The sequence below is a fragment of the Diabrotica undecimpunctata genome, chromosome 1, assembly GCF_040954645.1.
Source record: "Diabrotica undecimpunctata isolate CICGRU chromosome 1, icDiaUnde3, whole genome shotgun sequence".
Taxonomy (NCBI): domain Eukaryota; kingdom Metazoa; phylum Arthropoda; class Insecta; order Coleoptera; family Chrysomelidae; genus Diabrotica; species Diabrotica undecimpunctata.
In genome coordinates, this window is record NC_092803.1 from 156,744,855 (window position 1) to 156,761,673 (window position 16,819).

A 16,819-nucleotide genomic window follows, 5' to 3' on the forward strand; every position below is an offset into this window, starting at 1 on the left:
TTTGACTAGAGAAAGAGAGGAGATGGTAAGATGTTTGTTTTGAGTGATTTGATTGGTTCGAGAGAGAGATTTTGAGAAGGAAAAGTAAAGGGAAGTTAGTTTCGTTTTTTTCGGAAATAAAAAAAGAGGGACAGTCTAAGATAGAACTACAAGAGAAAAGGTTGTTCCTGTAATAAGCAAAAAGGTGTTTTTACGTTAAGAGATAAAGAAGTGAGTCGTAAAAGAAAGTTTGTGAATTTGTTTGTAACAGCATAAAACCTAAGGGTAAGCAGAGATCTAATCCACAATTTGTAAGTTTTTCTTTTAATGTAAGAATTATTTGAGGCGAGGATGCATTATGTTTGGTATCGAGAGTGAACGAGATAAGAAAGGTTGGAGAAGCAGCATAAGGAGAAACAACTTAAAGTTTAGTTGTGTTTTATTAAAAACAAAAGATATGCCTAGAGATTTGGAGTGAATTTTTGTTTTAGGATATTTTATTAAGTAAGACCGAAGAGAAGGATCATATGATCCACTTTTATTTATATTCATAATTATATGGTACATTCTTGTTTTTTTAAGTGTATTTAATTTTATACAGCTGATATATTTGATCTTCTATGGTATAATATAATATATTGATATAATATATTGATAAAAGTTATATAATATGATATCGGTTTATGTATTTTTTATTTCTTTTTGTCTTCAGACTTGCAAACAAAACATAATTGATACTGAGCCACGGAAGTAAGTTTAATTTTATTGACCATAACAACATATATATATATATATATATATATATATATATATATATATATATATATATATATATTGTTATGATTCATTTTATCAACCACAGATAGAATAAAAATTTGATTTTGTTATAGAACGCGGGAACATAAATTTCCAACGCCCGATTACATCGATTTGTAAATATTTGTTATAAGTAGTTTTAAGCAGTGAGTTTATCCATAATGAGTTTTACCCTGAAGGACTGAAAAACATTAGTAAATACTTTAAAGTGAATAGACAATTCTTTCTCGCTATTTGTAGATATAATATTTTAAAAGCCTTTGTTTTTGTTTCGCTGGAAAGCCCAAAAGCCGCCAGGTACCTAGTTATTATATTTAGAAAGTAAGTCATAAAAAACCGTTATCATTTTCTAAGAAATCTGTTTACAAGCGATGCTTGGGTTTGTCTGATATCAATTAAGAGGCGGAATATAGAAATTTTCTGATTAGTTAGCGAGTTTGGAATGGGAAAAGAGAGTGAATGTTTTGAAAGTTTAGACTAAAAAATATTAACATGTGATGGTCAATGGAGAGAAGCAGTGGAAGTTTTGTGTAGTCAATTTAGAAGCAAGTGCCAGTAGTTAAATAATTAGAAGTGATTGGCTGAAAGGTGGAACGAGAGAAAGATCCAAGCTGAGAAGTCAAATACCTCCTGGATTCTATAAAGTCCAAGTGAAAGATTGTTAGTCTATGAAAGAGAGGAGAGAATTTTGAAGTTTGTTAAACGAGGACTGGTAAAAGAGGCCTGCTCGTGTTTTTGGAGAAAGAGTTTGCTGGTATGCTGAAAGGTGGACACTTAGAACGAAGAAGGACTTGATTGGTAGATTAACATAATCAACAAGGGGGAGCTGTTCTGGTCGAAAGAAAACATCATCGTGTGTGAGTTAAAAGGTCAGTAAAAAAATTTTTATGACATAATTTTTTTTGTATGTTTCAAATAAAAGACTCTATACTATCAGAAGAACAAAAATTATCGCTATATAATAAGATACCATCAAGTTTATAAAAGTTATTTTTTACTTCAAAGGATAATTATAAATATTGCGTAATAAATTTAAAAGGTTTTTTTTATAATATTCAGAATTGATTGCACAAAAACATATGAACAAAAATTGCAATATTTAAAAAATTTCATATTATTTCTTTTGATAATAAAAGATATCTTTTTTTATTTACAAATTCGCATCAACCCGAAGGTTATTAGCGAGAATCAGATTTACAATATTAAATATATTATATATTAACAAAATTAATAGCTTTTAAGTAGTTTACCATATTTGTGAATGAACAATTTGCACCAAGTGCTTTCTCTCAAGTTTATTGAGATACCATAATTGATTCTTGCGGTGGAGAAAACTGGACAGTCTACAACAACATGTTTCACCGAGAGTTTAACGTTACACTGCTCACATTTTGGTTCGGATTCTTTAGTAATTAAGAACTTGTGCATGGCACTGGTATGACCTAATCTAAGACGAGTTATTGTCACTTGATCCCTTCTTTTAGTGGGGAAACATCTCCATGGTTTAATGTCCGGTTTAATTTTTCGAAGATTGGACACTGAAAATTCCCACCGGTTTTGCCACTCACTTAGGATCCGCGATTTGATAACACTTGAAACATCACTAGCTATCACGTATTTCACAATAATAGAGTCAGCTAAATTGACGGCTTCACGCGCACACTTATCTGCTTCTTCATTACTTCTAATACCATTATGTGATGGGATCCAAATAAAGATTACCTCCTTATTAGAATTTTCTATCTCTATCAGATTTTGTTTTATTTTTTCAAGAATATGATTCTCTGGGTATATTCTTCCTATAGATTGTAGTGAGTTTAGTGAATCAGTCAAAATTATATATTTCTGATTTGGTGAGGATATAATAAAAGATATTGTATTTGTATATTTATGTTATTTCTATTTATTTCCTTTCCTTATTTTATCCCGAGAAGCAACAATTAAGAGATACTTGAAGCCACGAGAAAATATATTATATATTATTATATTTTTATAAAATGGCACCCTGAGATTGTTTTTTTTATGATTTGCGACACTTAGATAATTAATTAAATAATTAATTAAAGAAATTAAATAAATAAAGAGTTAAATAAAAAGTAAGAAAAGGCAAATCGTAATAATATATATACATATTGATTACAGGTTATTGAGCATATTAATATGCCATTATATCATATTAGTGTGCTTCAAAAGTCTCTAAACTCTAAGCACTTGTGTGTTCCAATTAATATTAATTACAAATATTCCAGAGTATAGTGTACTGCACACCTCCACATTTTCTCCTTAAATAGAAATATACATAATCTGCTCTTCAACTATATCAAATTGATCTCTACGATTACAGTCTAGAATATAGCTTAAACTCTCCATACTATGGCACTTAAATCAGAATTCCTTTAAGATAGTATGGATGGCTGCCAGTCTTGATTTTAAGTACCAATTATCTGTTTCATAGATGCATAGGTAAGTTCACCAATAATCTGCCTGAACCAGGAGCGTTCGAATAGGGCACTATGAAGTTTTAATCGCTTCCATACACACTCAAAGTATTTATCATTGGATTTTGTTAATTTAGAGTTAATTTTTCTAAACATTTTCAATATAAATTATTTTTAAAATATATGTACACTGGGATTGTCAAATTATACATTGGAAATTATTTATATTAAGATATAAGATACAAAAAAAGTTAAATATTAATATAGTTAACATAAAAACTTACGCCACAGGTCTCGGTATAAAGCTTGATAATGAGACGTAATATTCTATAGATAGAAAATGAGGAATATCAGAAAACCACTTAACATGCTAACCCTATATAGGTAGAATTTGATATCCCAGTATACATTGTTATTGAAAAGTCCGTTCCCCCCCTCGTATCTTTTGAACGATTATTGTTATATATTAAATAGGGAAATTTGAAAGGAGATAATAAACAGACGTAGGCTTCTCAACTAGTCATAATAGGCTCTAATGTGACAGATAATTTTAAATGAGACCTTATGGCAAGTGATACCTCGTTTGAAAGGTATTAAAAATACATATTTAGTCATAATAATTTTGTTTGAGTTTAAGCTCATTTTAACGAATAAATTTAATGAACACTAAAATTGTAGCTTCTCATTTAATTAATAAATATTTAACAAACAGTTTCTATCATAAGTGTTCAAAATGTGCTTCATCTACTTCCTGACAGTAATGCATTATATTTCTAAACTCTTGCCGTACTCATTTAAATGTGTCGGGGGAAATTGCCGTACATTCTTCAACAATTCGTTGTTTCAAAATGTCAATATTGTCAGGTGCTGTAGCGTAAACTTAAGATTTCAAGTATCCCCACAGACAAAAATGTAATGGTGTGAGATCCAGTGATCGAGATGGCCATTCTATCGTACCTCGTTGATTCTCATCTATCTACCACCATATTTGTTGTCTAGGTAACGTCTTACTGCACCATATGCGCAGGAGCACAATCTTGTTGAAACGTTATTTCCAAGTTGCCAAATTCATCTGGATTATTCTTCAGAATTTCAAGTATTAACGGTTCAATTGCATTTTGTAACATCTTGAGATATACTTTACCGGTTAACTTAGTATTGAAAAAAACAGGCCCAACTATGTAGTTTCCCAAAATACCTGCCCAAACATTTATGTATTATTTTTTTGGAAATTGAGTATGTATTTCACGAAAGACGTGAGGATGTGTGTCACTACAATAGCTCACATTGTGTGTGTGTTAACATTACCATTAAGAGAAAATGTACTTTTGTCACTAAAACAAATTGTTTTTATGTAATCGGGCTGTTGGTTAATTTTATTGAACATACATTCACAAAATTCTAGTCTTTGATCGGGGTCATCATCTAAAAGTTGGTGCACAATTTTTAATTTGTATGGCTGAAATTTGTTTTCAGTCAACACTTGGTGTAGGTACTGTCCTTTTGACTGATTCCATAGATAGATGCAACTTGGCTGTAGAAGAAGTAGGATTTACTACCATTTCTGAAATTATGTCAATTTTTTTGTCATCACTAATTGTTGGTCGACTATATCGTTTGACATCTTGAACACGGGCGGACGTAATTTCGGCCGGAAAAGAAGCAGGTACTAAAAGCCGGTAGGTAAATTCGGCCGGAGGTTTTAAGTTGCTTCCTTATCTCATAGGTATTTTCGGCCGCAAATCAAATAAAATAACAGAATGCTTTATATTAAAATATTTCTTTATTTCAATAAAATTATTACATCAACTTATTTCTATAAATTAAGTAAACTATAAATTTTTAAAAAAACGTTTTGATGTGATACAGATTTAACGAAATTAATTCTAGAAATATTGTCAGATCGAAGCATATTTACCATGTTTTCGATAAATTTTAGTTTGTTTTTTACTTGTTTGTCTTTAATTTTTGCTGGAATATTTAAATTTTTTATTTTTAAATATGCATCGATCTGACAATCTTTTAATTTTTCTATAAAAATAAATATAGAAGGGTGACTTGAATAAAAACTAGAATTAAAGTGCGAATGGAATGATTCGCAGGCATTTGTGGTTCTTTTAATTGATGGGTTTTCATATGCCCATATATTTGGTGGAAAATGAGATTCTGGCGCTATGTAGTTTTCTAATAAATAGTCTGCGTATTTATCTATAAGTTTATGGTCCGGTTTGTATGACATGGGATCAAATATGAAACAATCTTCAACTTCAGAGGGGTCTAAATAAGTTAGCCAAAAGTATGAGTAAGCCATTTGCTTTCCTCGCAGTTTTTATCTTTATACATTTAGGTTAACCCTAATGATTGTATTTTCCTATACCACGCCTGGTGCAAGTGGAATCTACAACCATTTAGTTTGGTTTTGGGAAAGACAACTTTTAATGCGTTATGAATTGCGATTTCAAAATCCACAAATACCTCCTTCGGTTCAAAAACAATATTATAAAGTTCAAAAATTTTAGATTTTACCAACAGAAAAAGTCTCATATATGTGTCACTGGTCTTATTGGGCAACAGACAATACAAAAGAGGAACATAATGCCCATTTTCCAGTCCATGGATGGTAAATAACTGATAAAAATATTTTGTACAATAAGAAAATGTGCCATCCATGTAAAAATCTTTCATTTTACATAAACTTATTATATTTGTATGGCAAGAAAAAACAATGATATTATCAGCTGTGCTGTTAATAAACAAAAAATTTTCACCTGTTGTGGTTTTCGGTCCATAACTATCGAGTACAGAATGTACATCGTGAATATCCTTAGGCAGGGCTGGTAAGAGCTTACGGCGGCTGTTGTACAAATTTCTTCTTATTAGACTGACATCTATCGATGACAAATTCTCTGGCAAATGATTTGAAAGAACGCTTTTAATAATTTTTGAAGGTTTCTCCGATATGTCTTCCTCAGCTTTGCGCTTGCATGAAGTCGTCACTATTTTTCTCTCCAACGTAGTTTCATCGGACTCGTGGTTGTGGATTAATTCACTTCTAGTAACTGTGTATTCCGCACCAACAGTGTACAGTTTGGCTAAACATCTTAAATTTTTCTTTATACACCTCCAACGTACTTCACCACTTTTTAATACGTCCTGTTTACAAAACTGAAACTTTTCTACAACTAGTAAGTCACAACCGCGTGAACTCTTAATTACTGAAACAGATGCCATCGTATACAAATAATATATTTTATGCTTTCTATCGACTAGTAGCTTCAAGATAAGTTATAATACTGACTAGCTATAATAATTTTATACCTGTTATTTGTGAATTTTATACATTTAAAGGAATAATCTTAAGTAGGTACAACATAGTTATTAGAATAAAGAGATAAGTAAATTAAAGGTATTTCCGACAGGTACACAGGATTAGGTATTTCCAAATAAATACACAATTAATATTTTACAGAAACTTTGAAGCGTAATTACCAATATTTTAATCTCATCGTAAACATCAACCCCTCGGCCGAAATTACCCCTGTCATAAATGGTACCCCTTGATTTATGCAGGTAGGCCAAGGGATTACCGGCCGAAATTACGCCCGCCGCTTGAAACACTACCTGTTTGTTTAAAATTCTATAGAAGCTTTCTCAAATAAGCTCTCGATGTAGGGCGATCGGGATACCTCTCATTAAAAAGACGTTCGGCTGCATGTAAATAATTTTCACATTCACCAATTATTAACACAGCTGCTACTTTGTTGTCTACAGTACGTACCATTTTGCCTTTGTAAAAATTTAAACGTCTTGTTAAACAATAATTTAACTAAATATTAACTAAGAGCCACTAACTAAAAACAACTTGACTAAATTTTAATTAACTTTGAAAATTCTATTCTTACCCAGTTTTTGATGTTCTCCACCTTGCATCTATGTCGTATATCTGTACTTCTAGCTCTGTCCCATAGTGTCTTAGCATCATTTTTTTTAAGTGCTTTCATATCTGCTGTTTCTAACATCCTTTTTGTTCTCTCTGTGTCAGGTCTTGTTTCTGCCGCGTATGTCAATATTGGTCTGATGACTGTTTTGTTAATTCTGCCTTTCGTTTCTTTCCCGATATTTTAATTTCTCCATACTGTTTCGTTTGGGCAGCCTGCGGCTCTGTTTGCTTTATTCGCTTGATCTTCTACTTCGGTTTCGAGCTTTCCGTAGCTAGATAATGTGATGCCTAGATATTTAAACTTCATCACTTGTTCTAAGATCTGACCTTCCAGCTCCAATTTACATCTTAGTAAATTTGCTGTTATAACCATGCATTTTGTCTTTGTTGGGAAAATTAACATGTTAAATTTTCTGGCGGTTATATTAAATTGGTGCAGCATACGTTGTTAATCATCTTCACTTTGAGAGATTAGTACTGCGTCGTCTGAATAGCAGAATATTTTAAGTTATTTTTCTCCCATTTGGTATCCGTTTTTAGTTCTTATTTTTTTATTATTTCATCCCTAATCAGGTTGAACAATAAAGAACTCAGGAATCTCCCTGTCTGATCCCATTGTCAGCTTCAATAGGGTCGGTTAGTTCTTCTTCTACTTTTAATTTTATTGTATTGTTTTGATAGATATTTTCAATCGTGTTGATTATTCCTAGAGGTATGTCTCTTGCATTCAGTACTTTGAAAATTAAAGGTAGACATCGAGCACAGTATGCTCGATTTTGCTGTCTTTAATTTTCAAAGTTCATTTATTCGAGCATTTAACCTTATATCAATAAACTTAAATTAACTAAACTAAGTAGAAACAGAACCTAAATATTCAGGTACAAATGCGTTTGCAAACTAAAAATAACTAGAGAATTGCCTAAACTAAGCAGAAACAGAAACTAAATATTGAGCTATAAACGCTTTTGCAAACTAAAAACAACTAGAGAATTGATAAACGTCAACTTTGCAGATAAGTTGATCCAAGAATATATCAGCCGATTTGGAGTACCTTTGGAGATCCATAGTGACCCAGAAAGGAACTTCGAAAGCAATCTATTTCAAGGAATATGTGATAGACGACTAGGCATAAAGAAAACAAGAACTACATCATATCATCCGCAATCGGATGGTATGGTAGAATGTATTAATAGGACAGTTGGCAAGTATTTAACAAAGATGGTGTCCGATCATTAGCAAGACTGTGACCAATATCTTCCCTTCTTCACAATGGTCTACAGATCTGCTGTTAACGAATCAACGGGCCAGACACCAGCTAGAGTCCCATTCGGACGCGAGATGCGACTACCTTGTGATCTAGAGTTTGGGTGTCAGTCTGGAAAAGATGTAGCAGGTGAAGATTATGTGATCGAATTACGAAGAAGAATGGACGATGTACACGTGTTGGTCTATTCCGATCTCCAGTTCGCTGGCGACCGAATGAAAAAACGGTACGATACGCAAGCCAAAAAGGGATGTTTAAAGAAGAATGACAAAGTCTGGCACCATAATCCCAAGCAGCGAAAACGTTGTTCTCTCAAGTTACAGCAGTTTTGGGAAGGTCCATACCTCATTATAAAAAAGATCAACGATGTCATCTACCAAATAAGCAAGATTCCGAGAGGAAAGCCGATGATAGTACACCATAACCGGCTGGCGTCTTTCGAAGGTGATCACGAGGTAGATGAAGAAGTGGAAGTAAACCAAGTCAAAGATGTATCTGACCTCACGTTTGAGGAATTCGATTGGATACACCGAAATCCAGGGTTAGTCTGTTGCAAACCGCATAATTTCCAGTGCGGAGAGAAAACCGTACCTTGTCATTTTTATACAACTGGAAGTTGTAAAAGAGGGTCCAGCTGCCGATACCAGCATACCGTTTCAGTTCCAGTCCTGGCAAGGTTCCAGAACGAACCATCTTTTAAGAGGGGGGCAATGTTACGATAAATATGATATATGACTCATTTAACCTGTAGACATGTTATTATTCTAAACAAGAATTCTCTCGTAGGTTCTGTGAGCCACAATAACAACCGGTTTTCTTTCCATGCCATTCTAGAAGGGTTAACACAGGTCGCTGGGATTCCAGAACAATGATTAATAAATATATATAGAGGGATTTTATTGTAAGCCGTAAGTCTGAAAATATAATCGTTTTCGAATTAAAACTGTAACGCCGAAAAAAATCAGTATTGTAAATAAATAATATAAATTAAAGTAGTTTTTAGTAATAAGTGTAAGAATATATATTGTAACGAAGTATTTTGCCTACCATAGGGTATTACTAATAGGGGTAGAAAATCGGGAATAGAAATTACTGGGGGCAAAGATAGGACAAGCAAAATAAACGCTACTTGTGCGATCGGCACTCAGGGTTTGTTAGGAGAGCTGGGGTCGTGGATAAGTAAAAAATACCAAGGGGTTTGGATTGGGGCAACTACAAAAAAATGAAACAAAAGTCATAAATCTCTTGGGACAAATAAAACAAAAAGAAACAGGAAACACCTCTAGTAATTTATAAAGAGCGCCACTTCAAGGTGCCTAATTATAACTATTACAACTAGTTGTAACTAGGGAAAATAATTATCAGAAATGCAAAACACATCTTTTTTAAATAAAACTCAAAAAAGAGTCAGTTAAAAAAAATAAACTAATGTTAAGAAACAAAATTTAACATTTATTTTTGTGTCACCACAAACAGTTACAAAATAGATAATATAAAACACTATATTATTAGTCACAATTAAAAAAAAAATACAGAAAAAACTTACATGTCATCCGTTTACAAACTCCAGGAGTTGGAGATACTACATAAACTTACAAGTGTTACCACATAGAGATTAACCTTTTTTTTTTAAACAAACAAAACAAATAAATATGTAAAATAATAAAGCTAGATGTCATAAACATTAAATTTTAAAAACTGAATACAAATAAAATAACAGCTAAAGTCAAAACCCAAAATTTACAATATTAAATATTACTATTTTTTAAATTGTAATGAAAGCAATTATTGTTAAAAAAGTCTGTCTTTACTTTAAAATTTGAAACAAAATTTACCTTAATTCACCAAATCACACTTTGAATGTTCCCAAGAGCCCAAAACTACCTTATCCGTAGAAAATAAGGAAAACTCAAAACTCGCCAAAATAGCGGCCGAAAATTTTTCAAGATTTATTACTTTTAACAATAATTTATCGGTTCTCGAAGATACTGAAGATCATCACCAATACAATGAATTCATTTAACTTAATATCGAAGTCACAAATAAGACGAAGATTTTTTCGATTTTTTGGAAATTGGATCCCATTGGCAAGTCTTCTAATCGCTTGTAACATTAAAAGAAGTTTTCTGGAGGACCAATCCAATAATTTTTTTTAATTATTATAATTTAGAGCAATAAGTGACCCATATTTTATGAAAAAAAAATCAAGCGAAAATTACTGATTATTCTTCAATATAAAATAAGTAATTCTGGTATGTGACAAAACAAGTACTTTGTATTGTAGTGATTGTTGATTAACAAATGTAAACACAAAACAATGTAAAAAATGTTTTTTGAAGAAGAACATGCTAATCTCCTGGTAGTTGCTGTAAACTTTGAGGTATAAACCACGAAATGTGAAATATGTTATAATCATATAGCTTACTTCTCGTAGTACCTTGTAAATTGGGTAATTTTATGAAAAATAACATTTTGCATCACCCTCGTATCTTTTTATATAATCGTATTACAGACGAAGAACATTATTTTCTAATTCAAGAAAGAAATAATCACTATATTTTACTGTAATAATCTGCTCACACCAACCGTAGAAACTACAATTTCAAGTTTTATAACTTCTGCAACTTCCCTATTCCCGTTTAATTAAATTTTAAATTTTAACTTTCATAAGTCTCTTGCATAAATTACAATTATAGAAAGCATCGGTGAAAATTAAAAACGGAAAAGTAAAATCCAGTAAGTTGATTGTAAGGAAGAAAAAGTAAAAGAGAAGGTAAAATGTGAAATTTTTTGTTAGGGAAGGATTGTTATTTATGTTTGAATGTTATATCTGTGTTTTTTATGACAGCTAACGGAGTGTTTTCGTGTCTTTTACATAAGTTGTACATGGCAACTTGTTACTATTTCATATATTGCTTTTATTGGATAAGTTACTGTGAAAGTCCGAAATTACAGCTTCGGAGTATCACCGATGTAAGTCGACAAACAGAAATAAGCGATTGTAACTGGTTTTTGACGGTTTATGGGTGGTGTGTTTTATTTCTTGTTGCCTCCGCTCACTCTAAGGCTAGCCTTCCACTTGCAATTTCTGGTCGCGTGATTATTATTTAGTCGCAAAGATTGAACCCATTGTTTCAAATATAAGTCAATCCATTTGCGACTAAAATAAATATTCACAGCGATAAAGAAAACGTAACCTGACTTATTTTTACCGCGACGCTATATTCGTCTATACCACAATAAATCATACGGACAAGATTAGCAATGCATTCACTGACGATTGTTTAGTCGTGATTCTGAAGCCAGCTAAGCTTGGTGTGTATGTATACAATATTTAATTTAAAATTTTTTTTTTTTTAGAGGAATATACTGGGAATATTAGGAGTATTTTGAGTACTATCAATTCAGAGCAGTTGATTCATCCAAACTACTTTTTGACATAATCATCAATCAGCTAATCGCGTCCACTGCTGGACATAGGCCTCTCTCCGTTCTTTCCAGTGTTCTCTACACTGGGCTGCTTGTAGCCAGTTTCCCGCTATACGTTTTATATCATCGGTCCATCTAGTCGGTGATCGTCCTCGGCTTCTTTTATAGTTTCTGGGCCTCCATTCCATAATTCGTCTTGTCCACTGTCCATCTTGTGTTCTGGCTAAGTGCCCTGCCCAGTTTCACTTAAATGTCGTGGTTCTTTCGATGACGTCTTGATTTCCTGATCTTTGCCTGATTTGTTGGTTTGTTATGTGGTCTTGAAGGCTCACGTTCAGCATTGCACGTTGTGTAACTCTGAGTTTATTCGCAGATTTTTGCGTGAGTGTTAAAGTCTCTGCTCCATAAGTTTGTACAGGCAAAACACATTGGTTATAAACCTTTCGCTTGAGACACATGGGAATTGAACTTTTTAGAATATGGCTTAATTTGCCAAATGCTGCGGATGTCAGGCCTATTCGCCTCTGTATTTCATGTGTTTGATTGTCTATACTTATTTTGATCTCGTGTCTCAGATATTTGTAAGTGTCTGTTTGTTGTATAATATTATTGTCTATAGTTATATTTCCACTTATTACGAGATTTGTCATAAGTTTAGTTTTCTCAAAGTTCTCAAAGTCCACTAAAAGATCCTTGATTTGTTAATTCATGAATCAAATAACAATGCTTTCGTCGTTTGCTTCTCACTCGAAGCAAAAAAGTTTAAAATGGTTGTAATAAACCTACGTCCAACGGCTGTAATCTGTTCGTACAGTGTGGCGGTATAGTTAGGATTGTAACGCCATTATTTTTACATAATTTGGTTGCCTCAATCGATAAATGACTTTAATGATTATCCATTAGCAATAAAGAAGGATTTTCTCTGGTACTATCAGTTTGCTTAATAAAATGCTTAACAACTTGCACAAAGCACTTTGTATTCATCCAACCTGTTTTTGAAGCTAGTCCTAAAGTTCCAGGGGGCGACCCGTTTATCATAACATCTTTAAACTGTACTTTTGGGAATACCAGAGTAGGATGAATAGCTGATCCAGAAGCTCCAACAATACAGCATGTTTTTACGAGCGTTCCACTTGCGCCACTTAGCACATACCTCTTTCTGCAAACACTTTTTGGGACTTTTGAACAATAACGGTTCCTGTCTGATCTAAATTATAGATGCGACTACTATCTCCAAACACCGGGAAATGCTTTAAGACAGTTTCAAGTTTACTGAAAAACATTTAAATGTTAAATTTATTGAAACTGGTTGCCCTCGCAAGACTACAACGTTCTGGGATCCGGAGGGATAAATTATTGGAATGACGTTTCTGAAATCCTTTCATCCAGGCAAGTAAAGCAATTTTTGATATATGCCAGTTTTCTGGAACCACTAGCAGACTTTAAAGACAAAATATCCAATTTTAAAAAGGAGATAGGGAAAAGGAGAAAAAAAAATCGACATTAATAAACTGAAAGATCCCGACAATGCAAATGTATACAGACAGCAAATAGAAGATCAAATAAGGACCGAAAACTTAAAAGAAGAAGAAGACATTAACGATCTATGGGCAAATATACGAGATATGGTGTTACAGAAATCGGTTCAAATATTGGACAGAACCAAGTCAAAAAACAAAAACAAATCATTGGTTTGATCATGAGTGCGAAATGGCCACAAATAGAGAGAACGCAGCATATCAAAAAACCATCGACCCAGGTTGTACACGGAGAAAAAAGAAGGGTATAAATAGACATTTACTTTTATAGAGGGAAAACGTATCCATCGACGTAAGAAGAGGAAATACGAACAAAACACTCTCAATGAGATACAAAGTTTATTCGATAAAAATGAAACGAGGAAATACTACAAATCCTTAAATAATAGCCGTTGAGAATTTAAACCACGATTAAAAATTTGTAAAGACACTAACGGTGAAATTCTATATGATAAAAACTCAGTTCTTAACAGATGGGCACAACATTTCAGCGAACATCTAAATATAAACAATATTGAATATTTAAGGAGAGAACATAGACAATCAACAAAATCTATAACATTAATTACACTTTTTATTTTACAAAGGACATTGTTGGTCAAAATCAATGCAGATTTACTGCTGTAAAGTTAATTACACATTAAATTCAAGCACATAGGCAGATTCTAGAAAAGTTACTAGAATATAACCTACACATCATCTCTTCATCGACTTCAAATCAGCCTATGACAGTGTGAAAAAAAACTGCATCATATACTGCAATAATAGACTCTGAGATCCTACCTAATTTAGTTAAGTTGACCCAACTAACAAAACGTAAGCTCAGGCGTGAGAATTGAAGAAGAAAACTCTACGTTATTGATATTAATAATGGTCTAAGATAGGGGGACGCGGTGTCGTGTCTCCTTTTTATTATTGCCTTGGAAAGGGCAATCAGACAATTAAATATTAGAATTAATGGAACTCTTTTTAATAGATCGACGCAAATTCTCGCATTCCCTAACGATATAGTTATAGTAGGTAGAAGTATGAGAGACATGGTGCAGTGTTTTACAAGGCTTGCGGACACGGCAAGTGACTTAGGACTTATGGTAAACGAGGAAAAAACCAAATATATGTTAATTTCCAAAAACCCCCGAATTATCCAATAAAGAATTCAAATTAACAACCATACCTTTTAGCAAATCAAAGAATTAACATATCTTGTATCGTTAATTAACGCAACAAACACGACAAGCGACGAAATAAACGCATAGACGAAATAGACGCATAATGATAACAAACAGAACTGTTCACGGTCTCCAGAAACGGTTCAAAAATAAAAATATAAAACGTGCAGTAAAGCTCAATATATAAAAGCCCTTAATAAGGCCGGTTTTAATATACGAGGCTGAAACATGGACCTTATCTCAAAATGATAACACTTCTTGGTATTTTTAAGAGAAAAAATCTTAGAAAGATTTTTGGGTCTGTAAATCAAAATAGGCTATGGCGTCGAAGATACAACTTTGAACTATATTAGTTATACACCGATCCAGATATTGTGAAATTCGTTAAAGTGCAGAGACTTAGATAAGCTGGACACATTGCTAGGATGTCATATCACCATTACAATCAGAGATTAACATTTCCAAAACCAGATGGCACAAGAAGTACAGGAAGACCACAAAGAAATTGGATTGAGGTTGCCAAGAATCGGCGGGAGTGGCGACTTCTTTGTGAGCAGACCAAGCCGGATTGTTGAGCCACTTATGATGATGATGACTTGCCCTTATTCAAAGTAAACGAGAAGACAATTGTTTCTATTTTTCTTAAGAAAGATACTCTAAAATAGTGTTTGAAGTAAATTCTGCTAAAAATAAGTGCAATATACCTTTGGACTACAAGCGTTTAAATCGTCTTGACATTTTAAAGGTTAAAGATGATGACAAGTTAATTTTGCCATTAAAATCAGGAGAAATCAGTATCCAGTATTACGTTACAAATGAAGTGTTGTTTGATATACTTTTAGAAACTCACATAAGAACAGGCCATGGAGGAAGAACGCAAATGCTTAAAGACAAGTTAAATAGAAAAATATTACATATGAAGTTATAATTCTTATGCAACTCTTGTAACGAGTACAGCACCCGTTAAATTGGTTCATATGTCGTGTTCATTACCTTCATCCTGGTCCAGATGGTGTAACCAGAGGGGTTATTCTTCGCACTACAAAGAATCTTACCAAGAGAGCAGTACAAATTGCCCGCTTCGCATAGCTATAGTGCAGTGCTAACTGATAAACAATAAATCGTTTACTATTTTTTTATCTTTTTTACCACTTTAAATATTTGGTTTTTAACAATTTCATTTGATTAAATTTGTTTATTTATTTTATCAGTGCAATTTAATAATTATTGTTTGAAAGTTGTGCTTTTCAGTGGATAATATGTTAAGAATTAGGTTTAAATGTACGTTCAAAATAACCTATATAGAGAAAACTTATATAGAAAGTTTTCTAAAGTTTTCATAATATATAACTAAAAGGGGTTGATATTATGAGGTAGGTATACTTAATCTGTTCTTTTTCCAAAATAAAAAATGTCTTTCAAAACATGAAGAAATAAACGGTTATTTACAGAATATTCAGATCTAGATTTAGATTATTTTCAGGCATACAGAAAGCGGAAAAAATCGAAAAGAAAAAATTAAAACTAATAAAATTAGACGTGCATCTTGTTGCATTTCAAGCAAAAGGAAATTACCAATCAAAAATTCAAAGTATCGCGAAACACGTAGCGTGATAAGAAGGGCAATAAAAAAAATTCGCGTGCATTTCTTGTTTCCTGCAGCCACATGAAATCCAACTGAAACTACCAAGGAACTTAGTGTGTGTCGATATTTTGTACGTTTCTATTTTGAAATTATAGGATGTTACGTCATCAATCCGCTGCCTTGGAATACAGAGGCGGATTTAAGCCATGTATGCAAACTGGGCAATATTGAATTTGTAATGTATTTAGGTCAAGATGTATTTTGCTGACTAGGTAAATATTGGTAAAAGTAAAAATAGATTTTAACTTAAGACAGATGTCGGTAAAATTCAAGATGTGATTGTTTGTGCCTGTTTAGTATATATTAAACATCTTATTTTGTACATCACAACATATTTGTGCTTCATAGATTATAGTAAAGCTTTCGATTTGGTCAACTGTAGTAAAATGTGGCAGGTTTTGTCTGAAATGGGAGTCCCCAATCATCTGATACTGCTAATTAAAAGCCTGTACAATAACAATTATGCCAGAGTTAGAATAAATGGGGAACTAACCGATAGTTTCAGGGTCACAAAGGGCGTAAGACAAGGCTGCATACTAAGCTCAATTCTATTTAACATCTATGGTGAATGGATAATGCGGAAAGCTACTGAGGACTGGAA